Source organism: Amphiprion ocellaris, chromosome 16 (assembly GCF_022539595.1).
Source record: "Amphiprion ocellaris isolate individual 3 ecotype Okinawa chromosome 16, ASM2253959v1, whole genome shotgun sequence".
NCBI classification, from domain to species: Eukaryota; Metazoa; Chordata; class Actinopteri; family Pomacentridae; genus Amphiprion; species Amphiprion ocellaris.
In genome coordinates this window covers 13,839,074-13,851,735 of record NC_072781.1, presented here as the reverse complement: position 1 = coordinate 13,851,735, position 12,662 = coordinate 13,839,074, and the positions used below count along the sequence as shown (strand labels likewise).

Here is a 12,662-nt window from a genome sequence, read left to right as displayed (position 1 = left end):
TAATAAAAAGCATAGGCAATAAATATGCTCAAAGAACAGATTAAGAATTATACTTCACCTAAAGATGAAGTATCTTGTTTTCACGGCTGTCTGCACTATATAATATCAAACAAGGGTTCCTGGATGGTCCGTGTACGGATCTGGTAATTGGGTTTTCCGTTCTGAAACGGGTATTGAAAAACAAAAAAACGAGTGGTTATTTGATTTTCGTTTTAAAATACAAAAATTAATATTGAAATACAAGGCGTTTTTCCTTTTCATGATCAAAAAGGGATATACGATTTTTTTAAAAAAATGCTTTGATTTTCGTTTTATATTTAGAATAACAAGAAAGTAGAATCAGTAAGAGACAGAAACGAAAAAAGGTCCGTTTTTTCATTTTCTGAGACCGGAAGTGGTCATCAGCAAGTGTGGAGCCAAACGACAACAAGATTCTCAGAGGGCGGAGCCAGAGAGCAGCGATTGGTCAGACCATAGATAATATAGAAGACAGCGCGCTAGCGTATCTAGTCTATATATATCTATGGTCGGCACGTCTGGTGGCATCTCTGGCTGCTGTTAACCTTGTTTTTGGAGTAAAACACGGTAAGAAGATAAATACTTCTACCCAGTAGCGTTGTTTTGTTGTACGTTAAGTCAGCGACTTGTGAAGAGTTGTGTTTTGTCGTGTTTGACCAGTTGGTCCAGACGCGTTAGCTAGCTAAGCGGCTAAGTTAGCTAGCGGGCTAATTAACGCAGGTGGCTAACTTACCGCTGAACACCTGTGTTAGTTGCTGCTGCAGCTGTCCGTCATTATTAGAATGACCTTCTCAACCTGTATTTTTCTGCTGTGTATTTTAGCTTTTAAAAAAGTTATTTTACTTTAAGGTTAACTGAAACTCGTTCAGCTGCACTGAAGTTTAACATTCAGCTGGTTTGAATTAAACCACGCTTAACATTGCGCAACATTACCTCTCTGAATCTCCATAATTTCATTAAATTCCTTCTCTCTTCCACTGCTCAAGTTCAATCCAGTATATAAAATGACATGAATAGTGAATAAACTAACAACCAGCCATTGTATTTATTTACTGCATGTATTTGTAGTAAAACATGAGTTGAAACATCCTACTTTTGGATCTAGAACTGCACAAGCCGTTCATTTTCAGTCACCTGATGAGTTAAACTCTCCTTTTTATGTGAGGTTGAAGCAGAAAGTCTGAGTTAACAAAGAAAGTTCTTTATAATTTGCGATACCTGTTATCTCTGACTGAGGCTTTAGTTTTTGTTGAGCTGATTTACACGTATAAACTTTGTTCAGGAAGATTTCTCAGTAGCTCAGAGGACAGGCTGCTTTTTACACAACCTTGTAAGAGAATGTCTGTCAATGCTTTCAGCAGAATTTAGAAACACAACATTTCCTATACAGATATTTTGAGGCTGTGAGGTTGAACGTTTGAGAGTATATCAGTGTGTTTGTGGTCTTTCTGTTTCTAGGTGGAAGCTGAATTAGTGAGGATGACTCCTGCTCCTGTCATCTCTAAGCTCCTCACACATCTTTACCTGCACATGAGGAAAATCACTCCTGTAGAATGCAGGTATGATTGTCATTATTATAAAAAGATGTTGCCTGGTGACCTGTCAGAAACCCATTATACAGAGTCAGCCAAAATAATGTTTACACACATCAGGAAAAGAAAAACTTGCATAAATATTTCAATACCAAATTTATTCAGACATCACGGGATTAATAAAAGTTATCTTTGGCCTCTACAATTACAAGAGGTGCTCAAAGTGGTGGCCACTGGCTTCCAGACATTTCTGTTGTGTTGTAGACGTCACTTGTTGATGCTCCATTCATGAGGGTAATGCCATTTGTTGGGAAACATCGTACAACAGGACACAGAGTTATCGTGATTTGATCAAACTTAGAAAGAGTTATCTATATGTGTAGAAGTATTTATACAAATGAAATATTTATAAAAGTTTTTCTTTTCCTGATGTGTGTGTACATTATTTTGGCTGACTCTGAACTTAATGAGAACAAAACTGTCATTTAATTGTTGCTCTGGAAGCTTCTTTAGTGAAAACCGGCTGGTGTTCTGCTTTGAAACAAACTGCTGGTGAGGTCTGTGTTTTTAGGTTTAACCCCACAGTTTCTGAATGAACTAATAGTTGTTGTTTTTTTCCTGATCAATGTGGACGTTATAATTGATGGTAACATTTACTGATCATATAATCAGCATGACAATATAACAGTATAACATTCTGACCACCTGACTAATGCTGTGTTGGTCCCTTTATGCTGCTAAAACTCCTCTGACCCAGTGGTTCATCAGAACCTCTGGGGATGTCTTGTGGATTCTGTGGATCCTGTGGGTTACAGGGTGGGTCCTACCTAGACCAGGCTGATCCTGGACCATCCCACAGATGCTCCATCAGATCTGGATGTGGGGAGTGTGGAACCCAGGTGAACAGCTTAGCTCTGTCATGTTCCTTGGACCACTCCTGAGCAGTTTTAGTTTGTCCTGCTGAGGGTGGCAGCTGGCATCAAGGACTGCTGTTGCCATGGAGACTAGGGGGTTGTTTGTCCTGCAGTGTTTAGGTGGTGGTACATGTCAAACATCCACATGAATGTCAAGGTTTCCCAGCAGAACGTTACATTAGAACAAGATGATGGATGTTGTTCTCTTCAGCTGTCAGTGGTCAGAATGTTGTGGCTGATCGGTGGATCTGTCTGCCTTTACTCTGACATCCAGAGTTATACAAAAGTGTAGTATGTGTGCAGTGCAGAAGAGATTTACTTTATTGTATGCAATTTATTTATTTATTTTTTTTTAAGGGAGAGCATTTTTTTATCCACCTGAAGAAGACCTAATCTTTCCCTTCAAAGGATAGTTAATTGTTACTACAGCTTCCATAGTGGTCCCATCAGAGGAAATCATATCCATATACAGATTTGTATTAATTCCAGGACTGGTTCATTAAAGATTATAATAATAACTACATCAGATAATTCTTGGTCGCAGTTGGGATTTTGCAGACTGAGAGATGGTTGAGAAGGTTTGCAGTTCTTGTTTTAGCAAAATATGTTACAATAGAAGATCTTTATTGTCATTGTACATGAAATTATCTGCAAACCAGCAAAGTGTATCAATCTGAGGTATCTAAAAATAAATAAGTAAAGAAAAATGCTTCTAAAGCCAATAATAAACAGAATATTTTGAGGGAATCTTGTAAAAAGGAAAGAAAAGCTCCATTCTCACTCCTCTCAGGATAAACTGTCATTAAAATTGACTTTAAATTTAGCTTCAACCCAAGATGAAAACATTTACTTTCATTACTGATGTCAAGTTTTAATAAAGTTCATGCTACTTTTATAAAATGCTAAAAGTGAATAAATTGTATTTCTGTGATCTGTGTTTGATTTCTGTCTTTTCTCCTGTCATCCAGATGTTCAGAGGGAGATGATGCCACATCTGGTCCAGCTGATGGAAGGTCTTGAAGTTCTCTGACTGGCCTTGACTGAAGATGGTCGTCTCACTGGATTTAAGGTTCAGATGCTCAGTAACAAACTCCACCAATGAGCCAGCAGGGAAGCTTTAGGTTTATTAAATGTTGCTATGAAGGTTTCGCTGTTTTTCTTTGTGAATGCAATGTGCTCCAACTGAAACTTGAATTAGAACGTAGAAGTAAATCCTTCGATCTGAAAGGATTTAGTTGCATTAATGACCTCATAACATTCTAATGTTTATTCCAGTCTTAGTTGGAAATACAATCTCTGTATTGATTCAGGTAAAAACTGAACTTCACAGCATGTTGGAGCAAAACAACCAGATGAAAACTGTGATGGTGTTGGATTGTCAGACTGTAATGTTGCAGCTCAAAGCAGCTTTTCTATCTCAGTTCATTCTGACATTCAGCTATGAATCAACACAGCAGATGGTGATCCATGCTGTGGAAGTCTCACATCTCCTGATTTAATGGAGCTGCTTTGCACTTTTTACACTGTTTATTCACCAACACTTTATTTAATAAAAGTCCCATCTAGTTTTCATGAGGAATGTGATGTTTTAATTTCTCTGTGAATAACTGCAGTCTAATGCAACAGCTGGAGTTGTAACATCTGTCCTGATATTGATCATGAAGTATTGATCAGAATACTTATGGTTTGCAGTCATCCCTGAAGTTTTACATTAAAATCTTTACTTGTGTTGTGAACTTTGGTAAGAAGCAGAAACGTTAGTGTTGCCATGGATACATGAGTGTTAAATTCTGTCCATGTTTCATTTTGGGAAATGCAGTCCAGTTCCAGAATTTGGAGGAATTTAGTCTCACGATCACAGACAACAAATATTATCTGAAAGTCGGGTTATTGTTGTTTATCAGCACAATACAAAAAGATTAATGTTAGAAATATTCCAGTTAAGACTCTAGAATATCATGATTTATGTAAATTTACCTCAATAATATGAATGTTCAGGTTAAGATTGTACAGTGATATTTATTATGTAAGTTTAGCTGATTAAAGTTTATGACTCTGCACTAAAATATTATTTAAATTGACATCATTATTATAATATTTAGGGTCAGACCCTACAGTATTGAGATTAAGAAATCAAATATTCTATAAAATGTAAATACACTGAACTCATTTGGATATATTTAAGTGAGACTCTACAATATTATTTGACACAAATCTGTCTAAGTCAAAATTTTAATAATTTTCACACCAAACATTTACTGGACTGATTTAAATATTAAAATCACTCCTTTCTAATCCTCTGCTGTACGTTCAAACCTGAGGCCTGAAATAGAAACACACAAGTATCTGATTGAAGGAACTTCTACAGAGTCCTGGTTCCAGAACACGATGATAGAATTATAGACAAACTTTAACAAAAGCTGCCTGAGAGTTTACAGGTTTTGATGTTAGATTTCTTCAGTAATTTAATGAGTTATCAGCAAAAATCAAGTGTTCATTTGATGAACTTTATTTCCTAAAACATCCAGAATTGGAGCTCATATCTTTGACAGCTGTAAAGTTTCTGCTTCTTCAAAGTTCACAACACAATGAATGAATTCCTAAAACACTCTCAATGCTGGAGAGCGTTTGTGATGCTGAAGCAGTGATCAGTTTTTCAGTTTCTTCTCTGGAGATGCACAATGAGGGACGTCTGCAGCGACTGAGAAAAAGTCTCACACATCCTGACATGAGGAAAAAGACTTTATTGAAAACTACAATGAGAAAAACTATCAGACAGCAGACGGCTGCATTCAAGGTGAGCTCTGAACATTTGATCTGGAACAGGAATTCAATAACGGCAGCATGAACTTCATTTCAGTCTGTAGCTGCTGAATTCATGGATGAATCATCTGGCACTAGAGAGGAAGACCATCAAACATCCACGTCAGCGGATGGAGGTCCAAGAGTCTCACCGAACAACCAACCTACAGAGTGAAGACCTCAAATCTGATTGGACGGCCTCCTGTTCAGCCACATGTGTGAACAAAAGCCTCTAAGCTGATTTGTTTCCTAAAATAAATCCAGTTTGAGTCCTAATCTATGCCTGTGTGTTTGCTTCTTTACACTGCTGTTAACAGTTTAGGCTGTTAGATTGTTCCAGATAAGACAAGTACAAGATTCTTCAGAGCCGTTCTACCACGAGCCTGACGGGAAGAACTCCAACAGCTACTGAATGTTCCTGTGGTCCCCTCAAGGCTACAGGAGGAGCTCTATGAGGACGAGCCGGTCCACCTGATGGCGGCCAGTCGCTGCGGTTCAAAGCCAACACCGACTATGTGGACTTCTACTGGACCACACGGAGGCCTTCAAACCGGACCAAAAAGTTCACCGACTCCCCGACTCGTGGGTCTGAGGACGGTGGTATATTCTTCCGAACCAATTTCTCAGGTCTATATTTCAGGTGGAATATTCCTCCATACTACCTTTTTCGGTCTACATTGAAGGATTTTTTTCTAAACCACCCTTTCGGGTCTATATTTGGGGTTTTAGGTGAAATATTCCTTTTAACCAGCCCCTCAGGTCTCTGAGGATTTTGGATGGAATACTCGGTTAAACCAACATTTTAGGTGCATGTCCAAGAATTTTTGGTGGAATGTTCCTTTAAGGTGGATGTGTGAGGACCCTGTAGGTGGAATACTTCCTGAAGCCAACCTTTTAGGTCAACATTTAAAGATTTAAGGTGGAATATTCCTTTAAATCGACCTAAATTTCATGTTTTGATCATTATCAAGTGAGAAACCTCAATCCAGACTCCTCATAATGACGTTTGAGATTTATGCTGCTGTTATTTGTTTAGTCCAGACTAAATGACAGAAATCCACAACTGTAATTTTACTTCAGGACTCGGTTATTAAATGTCAAAGCAATCCATGTGACTCTAAAAACTCAACAGCTTTACAAACTCTAAGATTAAACTCTCCACAAGGATCCAAAATAAGTTGGACTTCTACATGAGAGTTTTAATTATTCTTCATCTACTTCCTGAAAAGTTTGGTCAATAAAAAAGACAAAAACTAATATTTTCAGTTGAACTAAAGACAGACTTTGTGATTTTTCTGCTCACATGTTGTGTTGTTGTAAACTTACTCTTTAAAATAAATAGCCTCCTAACCCCCTGGAAACCAGCGTTTGTCCTGTTTTTGTGTTGCTCCTTGGCGACCCATCGTAATGTTTTTTGAGCAACACACCATACTATGACATTTTTACAATGATGGTTCTACTATGAAGCCAGTTTGACATGTTCAGGTGTTCTTTGTGTGAAAACTCAGAGATTTCAGGTATCAGAAGGTGGTTTTCAACTTTCTTTGTTAACTTTCTGCTTCAACTTTAAATTTCGTTGACTAACCCCGCCCTCTGGACTTCCAGTAAGCTGTGTTCCTATTGGCTGTCCAGGTGGCTGCTTGGTATTATCAGGAACACCTGAGCAGCTCAGTGTCTTCCTGCTTTATTTAGCTGCAGGCAAACATTTCCTCTGCTTCTATTCACCACTGAACCGGGTTTGACTCTGTTGCTTTAGTTTGTTCTTTAGGCGTTGGCTTGCAGCTTCCAGCTTTAAAATCATCTTTAATGTGTTTCTTGGTGTGTTTTAGGGCTTTGTACTGGATAGTTGTCTTGGTAAATGTGGTTCTTTACCCACATGGTGCTAATGTGTGCAGTGATTAGTGGATTTGGTGCAGCTGAGTTGTCTTTATCTTGGCTGTAGTGAGTCTTTAGAGGTTTTTGGTCAGACACATTCTGTATTCTTGTTTGAGAACCAACGTTGGTTGTCCAGAAGGTAAGAGTTCCTGTCCTGATTCTCTGTTCTCAGAGGTTCTCTGGTAGGCTGCAGGAGACTTTAGCATTTGGGTTGTGCTAGTCTGGTTTTTGTACGGTTTCATTTGGACGACTATCTTGAGGCCCCTCCATGTGGTTTAGTGAGGTTTTCTGGAACAGTTCTACAAAGCAACCTGCAGCAGAAGAGACTTTGAGAGTTTTTAGAAAGTTCTGGAGACCAGACTTTAGAGCAACAGAAACATTTGTCAGCAGTTTGAGAAGGTGAGCTTCAGAGAAGAAATGAGAAGGAAACCTTCTTGACCCGTATGGTGAGGTCCTGTACCAGGAGTTTGAGCAGGTTGTGAAGAGTCTGAAGTTCTTTGGTCTGAAAGCACAAGAAGAGTCGACTCATTAAAGGAGAAAACAGGAGATATTGTTGGTTCTTCTGTCGCTCTGCAGTTTCCTTAGACTGAATATCAAGTTTATATTTTAAATGATTTACCATGTGAGCCCAAGAAGACTTCAATAAACTCCCTCCATCCCCTGGACACAACATATTTTATTACCATGCTAAATCTTTATTTATTTATTTATTTATTTATTTATTTATTTTTATTTTAAATGTTTTTAAGTTTTAATCATAGTTTTAGCGTAGTTTTTTTCTGTTTGCTTGTTTAGTTTTGTCATCTGTGTGGAAGGTGCTAAACAAATAAAGTTGAATTGATAAACTGAATAAATGACTAACTCATGATTGTGACAACAGAAGTATTTTCATTGTGATTTAAGGGTTTATTTCATTTTTAAAGTTGGGGTCAAAATCTTGACAGAAAAAGACGATTAAAGAAATAAACTACATAACAAAAAGCAATTAAATCAAAGGAAAAAAAATAATACAATAAAACTTTTAAAAAGTTTTGTTATTAAAAAGATTTAAGAAATTTAAGATGTAATTTTCTAATTAAACATTTAATTTTTTAATTAAATGTTTTGTGTTTTAAAGGTTTAATAATCTAATTAAATGTTTTGCATTTTTAAAAATGTTTAATATTCTTGTTTAATTGTATTTTTTAAATGTTTAATTATGGAAAATATTTTATCTGTAATTTTTAATATTTGTATTTTAAAAATTGTGTTTAATTTCATAATGACATGTATTGTATCTTGTTGAATTATCTAATTCAATATTTTGTCTGTTTAATAGAGTTAAACATTAAATACAATTAAAAAAACTCAAACAAGCCGATAAAACATTTGAAAAAACAATTAAACATTAAAAAGACAAAACATTTGGAAATCAAATCAGACATTAGAAAAGAATAAAAGGTGAGAAAAGAGCAAAACTAAACGTTTAAGAAGAATCAAACGAAAGACAAAACATTTGAAAAGACACCAGTTAGACTTTAGAAGATCAAATTAAACAGAAGAGACAATAAAACGATCAAAAAGAGCAAAAACAGATGAAGGTCTGAAAGCGTTTTCTAGTCTGAAACGAAAACATCAAGTTGTTTCTTCAAACATTTCCTCTTTCTTTGTTCTTGGTTTGATTGTGGACAGATTTACTAAGAACTCATTTCAGAAAACTGCTTTCCAGATAAAGTCTACTAGTAGTTGAAGGCATTTATTAAACTAATGTTACCTTCTGATCTCCACAAACTTTACTGTTCAGTGAAGAGAATCAAAGTTTGTTCAGGATTTCTAAAAACCCACAGGTGAAGGTCTGAGAAGAACTCAGATGGATGGTCTAAATGTGAAATCAAGACTCATGGTCACAAGTTTTAAGGCTTCTGTTAACCAGAAAGTTCAAACTAACAGAGAAGTACTGAGAAACTTTTAAATTTCAGTCCTCAGACTGTCTGAAGGTCCAAACTAACAGAGAAGTACTCAGGAACTTAGAAGATATCAGTCCTTGGACTGTCTGAAAGTTCAATCTAACAGAGAACTACTGTGGGACTTAGAAAATTTCAGCCCTCAGACTGTGTGAAAGCTCAGGTCCTGAGGACTCGGGAGGTGTGGAGGCTTTGGAAAGTCTTGGAACTGAGGGTTCCACCCTCCAGCTCAAAGGCTGAAGTCCAACCTCCTGAGAAAAACGGTCGAGTCGAGACCCGAGTTAAAAAAAAACTCGAAAACGACAAAAAATAGATGATAAATGCGCAAAAAAAGGAAGAATTAGTATCTGAGCGGGTAGCTCAGGAGATAAGAAGACAGACTACAGACTGGAAGGTCGCAGGTTCAAGACCCACCACCGGCAATTTTCTTTCTTTGTCTTTGTCAGGATTTTGAGAAAAATTTAAGAAGGGTCTGGTCTTGAACCAGCGACCTGCAGCTCCACAGGCAAATCCTTAACTCACTGAGCTACAGATCAGATGAAAAGAAATAAATTCGTCGTCCCTTTGGCATCGTAGTTCCTGAAGTGACCACATGGGCAGAGCCAAGGCGGAGTCTGGGTGGAGTCAGGGCGGAGAGTAGGCGGGGAGGTGGGTGGCGGCCTCCCCCCTCTACTCCCCCACCTCCCCTCCACCACCCACCACACCTTCCCCCGCCCGACGAGTTCTTCGAGTCTCCACGAGTTCTTCGAGTCTCCATGGGTTTTCCCGAGTTTCTGGAGTTTCCACCAGGTCGGAGGCAGAACAAGCTGTCATGAAGAGGTGTTGAAGTCGGCCAGGATGGACTGACTTTTTACAGCGACTAGAAGGAAGATGACTAGAAGAGCAGGTCTTTAACCACCATCCATAAAATCCATGGAGTCGGCTCCAGAGAAATGAAAGGTCAACTTTTATCAACCTCCATCCAGATGTTCAACTTGATATCTTTACTTTGACATTTTTAGCACCACAAACCTTTAGTATCACACTTTATTATCATTTATTAGAACTTTAATGGAATCCACCAGCAGATTTAGTTTTTGTTGACAAACTTTATTCTTGTCATCGTGGGACTGCAGTATTTAAAACTGTTCCTTCTGTTTGACCTCATGTTTATTAGTTTTAGTGGAGAACGTTATTTTAATTGTTGATTAGACTCTTAAAAACCAAATAATAAATTGGATTAATCAAGAATTTTAATTTCTTATGTTATATTTTAAATGACAAAAAAAATATAAAAATAAAGCGTCTTGTGACAATTTGACCTGTAATTGGCGTTATATAAATTAAAATTGTATGTATCTTGTAATGTTGCAGTAATTCAGCCATATATGCTGGAAAACACTTTTTTTTTTTTTGCCCATTAATCTGTTGATTGTTTTCTCCAGTAATTCATTTCTTGTTTTGGTTTATAAAATGTCAAACCCAAATATATTCAGTTTACTGTCATAAAAAACAAAAAGATTTACATTCATGATGCAGGAATCAGGCAGTTTTTCACTTTTTATCTTAGTTTAGTTAGAAAGATAGTTGATAATGTGTGAATTGTTGCAGCTTGTGAGCCGTAAAAGGTTTTAATCTTTGGGGCCGAGTGTCAGAAAACATTTAGAAACCAACATCAACAAAGATTTGAACATCATTTGCATGACAATGTCTAATTAAAGGACATTTATTTCCAACGTAAATGTGTGATATTCATCCTCTGGAGCTTTCTCTTCACATCGTCTTCCACCTGGACTGGTTTGGTCGAGAGCATGTGCAACAAACATTTGAAAAACTGCACTTTAACATCAATGAATGACACTGAAGTTTAATCTCTACATAAATGAGAATGAGTCTGGATGTGCTGCTCTGTCATTAACTGCTAAGTTTAGGGAAAGTTCAGATAAGACTTGAGAATGAGCTTATTTTGAACAAACATCTCAGACTTTCTGAGCTTCAGCACCTCCAGCAAGATATTTTAACAACAAGCAACTGAAGAGATCCAGAAGTTGGAGAGAGTTAGCTTTAGCTCAGCCAAAGAACATGTGGGACACTAACCCAGCAAACATTTCAGACTTTTCTCTGTGAATTCTGAGAAAAAATTTCCTATTTAATGACAGAGCTACACATCTGAACTCAGTCTCATTAAAACAGACTCTAATTCAGTGTCGTCCATTCATATTAAAGTGCAGTTACCCAAAATGTTTGTTGCATGAGCTCCAACAAAACCTGTCCAGGTAGAAGGCCACTTTGACAAACAGGAAGCAGAAGATTCCAAGCAGATTTATAGAAGGGGGAACCAGACTGTACTAAGTGTGGTGGAGTATAGAGGGGTGTTTAGTGGGTTTCTAAGGCTGATAATGATTATTAGTAAGACATTTGGAGTCGATATTCATGTGCAGTAAATGAAAGTATTTAAAATCTTGGAGTTAAACTTAGAAGAACACAAACTCTAACAGGAAACTTTGTTGATACGTTTTTGTTTTGTTTACAGATGTTAAGTTAAAGGAGTTTTATTCGTGATGTATAACCAATCAAATCACTCCAGAAGACAGAGCAACCACAGGTAGATAAAGGTTCAGAGCCAAAGTAGCACCATTTTTAAATGTATTTATTACCGTAAATCAGTAAACAATAAAACACTGCTAATCAGTAAATCAGTCAGCCCACAATTACTACAATTCTACAATGTATGTCTCTTTCCTTTGACTTGTTATTTGTACAATATACGATGTATATGATGGCGTTTTTTCATACCAAAGGCTATACTATGATGTTTTCTAAGAGACATACGGTGCTACTCTGCTTGTTCTGGCCCTGCACTCCTCCTCTGTTGTTTTCTGGATTGTACTCAGCTGCATGCCTTCGTCCACCCGGCCTCCGTTGACTCGTCCCGCCTGCCGTCTCTGGAGCTGAAGCTGGATTGGAACAGACCAAAGTACAGTCCAATCACGATGCCAGCTGCCTCTCAAACGGCACCTTCATCTGGCAGGTGGCGGCATTTCTTCTGAGGGGAAGCTGAGCTGGCCTGGCAGAACTTTGGAGATGTGTTCCAGTGGTTGGTGGATGTGTAGAGAAATAGAGAGGGACCTTTGAATTGTTATGAAAGGAAAACAGGGAACCCATTGGTAGTTTTAGTTTAGGGTTCTACTGCGGTGTGTTTTTGGGCTTGAAGAGGTGAACAGGAAGAGTTTTTTTTTTCATATAGATTATCTTTTACTTTGTTCCTGGTTGGAATGCCCATCAATGTCAACATGAAGTTCACTTTTAGTTCTGTTTATTTTTATTTTACTAACACCCATTTGCTTTTAACCCCCTCACATGTTGTGTTGTTGTAAACTTCCTCTTTCAAATAAATACTCATCTAACCCTCTGGAAACTAGCGTTTGGACTGTTTTTGTGTTGCTCCTCACCTACTTCAGACAGCTGGGACAAAACAACTTTTTGTGGACTAAAGGCTATACTATGACATTTTTAGAGCAACATGCTATACTATGACGTTTTTTGGACCAAAGGCTATACTATGATGTTTTTAGAGCGACATGCTATACTATGACAGT

At 37.5% G+C, this 12,662-nt stretch overlaps 1 long non-coding RNA gene across 1 annotated transcript; it reads left to right on the top strand.

The window, feature by feature from the left end:
- Positions 1 to 546: 546 nt before the first annotated feature.
- Positions 547 to 7,820, top strand: LOC129350790 (uncharacterized). Its single transcript, XR_008604307.1, has 4 exons — positions 547 to 585; positions 1,477 to 1,577; positions 3,433 to 5,261; positions 5,325 to 7,820. It is a non-coding gene; the product is annotated as an uncharacterized LOC129350790 (long non-coding RNA).
- The last annotated feature ends 4,842 nt before the right edge of the window (positions 7,821 to 12,662 follow it).